Source organism: Glycine soja, chromosome 3, assembly GCF_004193775.1.
Source record: "Glycine soja cultivar W05 chromosome 3, ASM419377v2, whole genome shotgun sequence".
NCBI lineage: Eukaryota > Viridiplantae > Streptophyta > Magnoliopsida > Fabales > Fabaceae > Glycine > Glycine soja.
The window spans coordinates 30910819-30919100 of NC_041004.1; the positions used below are offsets into that span (position 1 = coordinate 30910819).

Below are 8282 nucleotides of genomic sequence, written 5' to 3' on the forward strand. Positions count from 1 at the left end.
TTTTTAGTTTAAGTATACGCTATTTTTATTTTTGTTTAAACCTTATTCATAATATTTTAAAATATAATAAAAGATTAATAATTGAATGCATAAAATAATTTAAACAAAAATGCAATTAAAAAAATTGGTCTTTGAATAAAAACCTATAAGAGTTAAACATTAATTAAAAAAATATAATTATAATTACACAAAATATATTTTTAATCCACAAAATAAAATTTATATAAAAATATTATATATACATATATGTTTGTTTTCAATCATTTTACAATTATCAGTTATTTTGTCAAATACTTATAATTTAATTAGCTAGTTTAACAATTTTCAATAATTATCTAATTCATTTTTCATTTTTCTATTTTTTTTTAGTTTTCACTTAACTTATGAGCTATTTTTATGAAGCATATGTTGTTAAGTCAAAGATGTTTATGTCTTAAAAAAGAATCAAGATTCCTAATTATTTTGATTGGATGCAAATAAATACAAATGATAAAAGTTGTGTTTGATGTGCTATTAGATCATGATATGTATTTGTGTGCTTTAAGTTTTCAAGCGATGCACCCATAAGACAATCTGATATAACATTTAAGTAATGCATTTAAGACCCTCATTAATATTTTGTGTCTAAGATTCTTTCATGCAGAAAACATTCTCGTAGGATTTGTCAAAGTCATATGAAGAATAAATGAAGTTCATGGTCTAGAAGACGTTGATCCTCATTAACAAGCGTGTTCTATTGTTGCAGACTTGCTATAATGAAATAAGTGACTTTCCTGCTAAAGTATAAGACACACTAACCTATCAGCATGAACTTTTCATGAAGAAGGGACATACATTTAATGTAAGCATTAGATGCTTCAATGAACTCAAGACTTCAGATGAAAATTAGAGTGAAGATCCAACCGTTGTGAGACAACGAATACTTAGAGATGAAGGCTATATATAGAAGAAGCTTTGAAGAAATAAGACATGAATCATTCTTTCATTCTTTCTTGTAAAGATTTCTATATATTCTTGTAAAGATACTAAGCTCTCGAAACACCTAGTATACCTTGAGAGAAAAGCCTAAAAGTGTTGAGTGTCTATTAGACGATCCTACTTTAGTCCGTAAGCAAACTTCCAACAAATTTTGTTGATTTGTTTCTAGCCAACAATAGTTTCGTAGGGCAAAGAATAATGTGGTTTAATTCAAGCTTGAGGTAAAGCTTGCAAGTGTAAGAGTCAAAAGTAGTAGTGAACAATACTTGTAGCTTTGATAAGTTAGTGGAAACTTGATGGTTGCTAAGAACTGGATGTAGTCTCAGGATTCTGAGAAACTAATATAAATTTTGTGTGCTTTCTTGTTGTTTAACTGACAAAGGGGTTAAATTTGTTTTTAGATATCATATTTCTTTTTTTTTTCAAAGAAAACGGTTTTTGTCATCGTCTGATAAAGTCAATCAAAATTTGTCCAAGTATTTTAGATTTATCTCTGCATCAGACGATAAAATGTGATTTCAGTCTTTAAAAGGTTTTTAAATTTCTAAAAATAAAATTTAACCCTCATTTTTATGTTATTTGCTTCTACATATCTAACCAGAGAAATGACTTAGAAATCTTTCAAAGTCTACCCCTAGAGCTTCCGTTAACAAATTAATTAATTTTTTTTCTTCTCTCTACAACTAATGAGAACTAACTACTAGCTCCTAGATTTTCTTGTAAGTGTTTTCAACATCAACTTTTCCACTCATATATATTAGGGGATTTATTGGTATATCTGGAATAACTTTTTCTTTTAAAGATATATCTAGAATAACCTAAGATAGCATTAGTAATGTGTTTTTATATTTTTTTAAAGTTTCGTCACTGCCACTCTAGTATTACCATATACTTGTAACTTTCTTGTTCAAAGACAATTGTTTAGGCAACTTCAGTATTATTTTACTAATAATGTTATCCTTATCACACTTAATTTTGTCAAATAACCATAAACTGATAAATTCATATTTACTCGACATCATTTACAGCAAATGGCACTCTTTGGTTGAGACAAGAAGAAAAAATATAATGATTTGGGAGATAAAGTTTGTGCTACAACTTTAATCGATGCATGATCATATAAATGGTTGCATTTATAGTACAATTGATGATGAACATAAGTGGTAACATAAGTAGAACAACATAGCACAAACACAATTATTTATTTTGTCTACTATTTGTTAGTTAATGAGAAAATAAATGGAAAGTTTGTGGTGCGAAGACAAGTTTTGTAAACACAACTTTTATTATAGTGTAGAAACTGATGGGCATTCCTTCAAAAAAAAAAAAAGAAACTATTGGGCATGTCGAGGCGAGACGAAAAGATTAAAGCCTATGATATCAAGAACACTAGGCATCCATGTAGGAGTGTAGCGCTCACATTGCATGCTTAAAAATAATAAAGTAAATTTTAACCTTTTGGTTTTTAAATAAGAGGACCAAATTGAATCTAAAGAATTAGTTGGAGGACCAAAATAGTATTTAAACAAAAAAAATAAATATAGAGGGTGTATTTAGCAAATAGTGAAGGTGCATTTAGTAATTACCATTTGTTTTTCCTTTTCTTGGGTCACTTCACACACCCAACCCATAAGACTTACTTACTTGGGAGGATATTCTTCCTATATCATTCATTTTTTCTTCTACACCCAACATTTTATATGAAATTCCAAATTTGACCTTCACATAAAAGTTGATATACAGCAACTGCTACTATACATCCAACATTTTTGCCTCTTCTCCTTCTATGTGCTTCCTTCACAAGTCTCTTCTTCTCAGCGAGCCTCCTCTCCTTCACTGTCGTGAGTAGCGCTATGTCATCGACAGTGAGTTTTTATTTGTGGATTGCGTTTACCCCATACGAATTGACAATCTGTATGGAACATGCAAAATTACAATCTGCATGATGACAATCCATATGATCTATACGGATTAGAACACACGGATTGACAATTCATATGATCCATAAAGATTGGAGCACACAGATTGTCAATACGTTTGATTCATACAGATTGTCAATCCGTATGACCATACAGATTGCCCATATGGATTGTCAATTCGTATAAGCAATACAAATTGACAATCTGCATGTTTGTTAATTTTAAATATTTATTTATTTAATAAATAATTCATTTAATAATTTTGTTTATTTAAAAATCAATGTATAAATTTTGTTATTACTTAATTATTTTACAAATAACTATTTTAATACTTTTGTATATTTAAAATAGTTATTCATAAAATAATTAAATAACTAAAATTCCAAATTTTTATAATGCAATTAATTTAAAATTTATTTTTAAAAAATATGTAATATTGTATAAGAAAAATAATATTACTTTAGTACTATTTAATATTTATATAAATAGTGATTTGAAGTATAAAAAATATATAAATGAATTTCTTCATTCATTTATAAATATATAAAAGTATTAAAATAGTTATTTATAAAATAATTAAATAGTCATTTATAAAAAATTAAAAATAAAATTGTACGTTGATTTTGATAATATATTTTAGTTTGCTAGAAATAGTGATTTGAAGTATAAAAATTTAAAAAATGAATTTCTACATTGATTTATGTATATATAAAAGTATTAAAATAGTTATTTGTAAAATAATTAAATACTTATTTATGAATTATTAAATTGTCATTTATAAAATATTTAAAATTAAATTGTAGTTTGATTTTGATGATATATTTTAGTTTACTAGATTAATAATTTAAAGTTAATTTAAATCTTATTTATTACATTTGTTAAAATACAGTAGGATTTTGAAAGATTTATCATTTACTTTTTTAGTTAGTTTTTGAGTAACAAAATGAAAATATTTTTGTTATGAAATATGAAACTCAACTATTATTTGAACTATGACATTAATTGTTATTATTGTTTAAATTTGTAGATTATGGTTAGAACCAAATGATTGCGTCGACTTTAGGTAGAGTTTTAAGAAGAGCCTTAGGCAGACAAGTTAGTGGTGTAGAGGAAGAAGTTCCTCAACATCGAAGGCCGACAACATCGACACGTAGACAACAATCAGTTGTAGAGGATGTTGAGAATATGGATAATGTTGCTGATAAGGAGCCTCACAATCCAGTTATGGAGGATGTCGGTGGTGATTTATAAGGTTTTCCAAGCTGGTCTCAAGATACATTAGTGTTGACGGGTTATGCTTGTCATGTGGCATCCAAAGTATGGGCAAGAGAGGTAGTTATTGGTTTAATTAAAACTTATTTAAATAAGCATTTGTCATTTTAATTTACGTAAATAATTTTTATTATTTTCAGGAACGTATTGAGTTGAAGTTAACCTTTCTCGGGAGGAAGGAGGAGAAATCTGGAAGGCCTGCACCTAGGATTGAAGGCATAGTGGCAGCTACAAGATTAAGTTCTTTGATTATATGTTCATTAGAGACAGGTGATAGGGGACTTTTATATGCTTTTGTGGAGAGGTGACCCAAGGAAACTAGTAGTTTCCATTTACCTAAAGGAGAGCTAACTATAACCCTCGATGATGTGTCATCCTTATTACATCTACCCATTACAGGTGTCTTCCATACCTTTGATGCAATTGATGTAGAGTAGGTTGTTGACTTGTTAGTTGAGTTGTTTGAAGTCAGTAGACAAGATGCAAAAGATGAGAATAATTTTATGACCATAAAAAAATGTTTTACAACTTTAATGTCGTAAAATAAAAAAAAATCCTTACGACTTTAAAGTCATAAAAAAAATTAATTGAAGACGTGAATAATTTTATGACTTCAGTTAAAAAAAAGTCATAAAAAATGTTATGACTTCTAACTCATCGTAACACCTATTACGATTTATCTCCTTTTAGGTAATTTTTTAAAACATACACCCGATTAAAAAATAGGGAAAATATTTATTCCTTCCCGATAAAAAAAGCCGCATAGTTTGGTATAACCATTATTACAGCGTAAAAGTCCCCTAACCCATAAATGAAACACACCAACCAAGAGTTCACCAACATCTCTCGACATCTGTACAACAAACCAAAACATCCAACGTAGAATATAAACCATTATGCGAAAAAGTGAATTACAGCAATATTAGAACCAAAAAACCAAATTTGACTCAATCAATTTATTATTAAATTACATTTAATTTATCAATAAATTACTCTGAAATATAAACCAATTACAGTTAAAACTCTATAAATTAATAATGTCAGAACCGGAGAAATTTATTAATTTAGAGAGTTATTAATTTATCGATAAATTAATAATTATTAATTTAAAGACTTTTTAAGTAATTATACTGTATATACCAAACAAAAAGGCAAATTAGTCTATGCCTCTTAGAATTACGTTGCAGCGAACCTTGAGACTCAACGTAAATTAGTAACTACTGTGTTCATATGCATTGGAAATCAATAATGACTTTTGAAGTACAGTAAATGTAAACAAGAGGAATAAATGTGTTCAATGTATTCTTAAGCAAGTTTGGCATATATAAATTACATGAATGTGTTAGAGTATTCAAACCATATCTCACAAGATGGCTTCTCATCTAAAAGGTGTTGCAAAATCAACTATGTCAGATCAAATACGTAAGGAGTTGTGTGAGTACAAGAGAGATAATCCTACAAGCACACAAAAAGACTTGCAGAGACGACTTAAGGGAAAATTTGAGTTGAAAGTTAGTCAAGGAACAATATCAAACACACTTAAGCGATCAGATGACTATCTCTTTGCTGAAATAGTAAAGGGAAGAGTAGAGATCAAAAGACACAAACCAACAAAATATTCTGACATGGAGAAGGTTGTTTATGAGTGGTTTCTCCAACATCAAGAACATGTGAATATCATAGGAGAATTAATTTTGCAGAAGGCAAGAGATACAATGAAACTCGTGTACCCTCATGATGATTCAGATTTTAACTTCTCTATAGGATGGCTTGGGAAATTCAAGCACCGACATGGCATAAAGTCATTTCGTCGTTTTGGCGAGAATGGGTCTGTTGATGTACAAGACATGGAGCAGAAAATGGTATCGATTCAGGAGAAAATTGATCAGTACCCTATGAAAGATGTTTTCAATATGGATGAAACTGGGTTGTTTTATAGGCTACAAGCTGATCATTCACTGGCAACAAAACAACTTGAAGGATGAAAACAAGATAAAGAAAGGCTGATGGTAGTTATTTGTTGCAATGAAAATGGCTCTGATAAAATCCCTCTATGGATTATTGGGAAATATGCAAAGCCTCGTTGCTTCAAGAATGTCAACATGAATAGCTTGGATTGTCAGTATCGAGCTAACAAAAAGGCATGGATGACTAGTGTGCTTTTTGATGAATATGTTCGTTCATTTGACCAAATGATGCATGGTAGAAGAGTTCTACTTGTGGTGGATAATTGTCCAACACATCCAAGAAATATTGAAGGGCTAAGAAACGTTGAGTTGTTCTTCTTGCCACCCAACATGACATCAAAGATTCAACCTTGCGATGCTGGGATAATAAGAGCTTTCAAGATGCATTATCGTAGAAGGTTTTACCGCAAAATATTGGAAGGTTATGAGGTGGGACAATCTGATCTAGGGAAGATAAATGTCCTTGATGCTATCAATTTGGAAATCCCAGCTTGGATGATAGATGTTTGAAAAGAAACAATAACGAATTGTTTTCGACACTGTAAAATTCGTTCAGCTAGTGATGTTGCAAGAAATTTGGATGAATCCACTTTTGATGAAGAAACTCAAGACCTCGAGACTATGATCAATCAATGTGGCTATCGTAATAAGATGGATATCGACAATCTAATGAACTACCCAGGTGAAAATGAAGCATGTTCGGAGGTTCAGAGTTTAGAAGATATTGTGGGTACTATCATTGAGAACAATGCAGAGGATGACGACGAAGATGATATGATGTCTTTGGAGCCTGTTACGCAAAAGGAAGCACTTATGGCGTCGAACACTCTTCACAACTTTATGATACAATACAAAAATACAACACCTGAGCTATTGGATGCAATAAGAAAAGTTAGAGATGAGGTCCAAATAGACTTGAACTTTAAAGGAAAACAGACAACTATTGAATCATATTTCAATAGAGTGTAATATATTTTTTTCCAGTTTCTATGAATTATTAATTTATGATTTTCTTGGGACCGAAAATTATAAAAGGATCTCACGAAAAATTATTATCTTATTATTTTATCGAGTTTTTCAATATTTTACATTGGCACAAGTCGGGACCGGACAAATTTATTATTTTAGAGAGTTTATTAATTTACCGAGTATTAATTTAAAGAGTTTCTACTGTAATATAAATTATTTTTAGTTTCACAAAATAAAATACCAGTTAATTAATAGCTTTCCTATCCGATTACAATTTTAAATTTGAAAAATATTAAACGTAATTTATGTGTTTATCATTTTCATATATGTTAAAAATATAATATTTAATGCTTTTTACTTTTTTTGTCATTTTTGTATTGACTTGACCATTAAAAGATAACTTCATTATTTAATAGAGATATTACAAAAGTAAATACTAATAGTAAGAGTTATAAAGAACATTTTAGGACATTCTAAAATTTGTATTCAGGACAGGCCAAAATGCAAGTTTAAAAACTAAAGTTGTGTAATATTGTTGATGTATAATTTTATCTTTTAATGTTTGATGTTTATGTGTATAAAAAATATTTGTTTTTAAGTAGATTTCAGTGTTTCTTGATTTTTATTTTTTAATTTTTTATGGGTAAATGTTAATTTTTGTTAGCAGACTATTCGAATCCACAATCTTTTTTTCTTTTTTCACCATTAAACCAATATTAGATCTTCTTGTTCCTCATTCTTGACAAAAAAATATAAGTTTAAATATCAAATGAATTTTAGAAGAAAAAAATAAATTAAATGACTACTTTTAGTTACAATCACTTATTTGAAACATGCATGCGTGTTTACTTACACTACTAGAAAAAGGGTTTTTCACGATGGTTAAAAAGGTTTTTAACGACGGTTGTTAACCATCGTTGTAGGTAACGCTGTTAAAATGAAATTGTCTTTTATGATGGTTATTATAATAATCGTCTTTAAAGGTTCAAAATTTCAAAGACGGTTGTTTGCTATTTGTTGTCTTTGAAAGTGTTGTTGTCATTGCTTTCAAAGAAGGTTGTTTGCTATTAACCGTCTTTGAAAGTCAGGTAAGGCAATGCTTTCAAAGATGGTTATTTGCTATTAACTATCTTAAAACGCGTTATTTCTAAGACGGTTACTATGAAAAAACCGTCTT

General features: G+C 29.1%; 1 pseudogene; it reads left to right on the top strand.

The window, feature by feature from the left end:
* The first annotated feature begins 5539 nt into the window (after nt 1–5539).
* LOC114405467 lies at nt 5540–7105 on the top strand (annotated as a pseudogene).
* The last annotated feature ends 1177 nt before the right edge of the window (nt 7106–8282 follow it).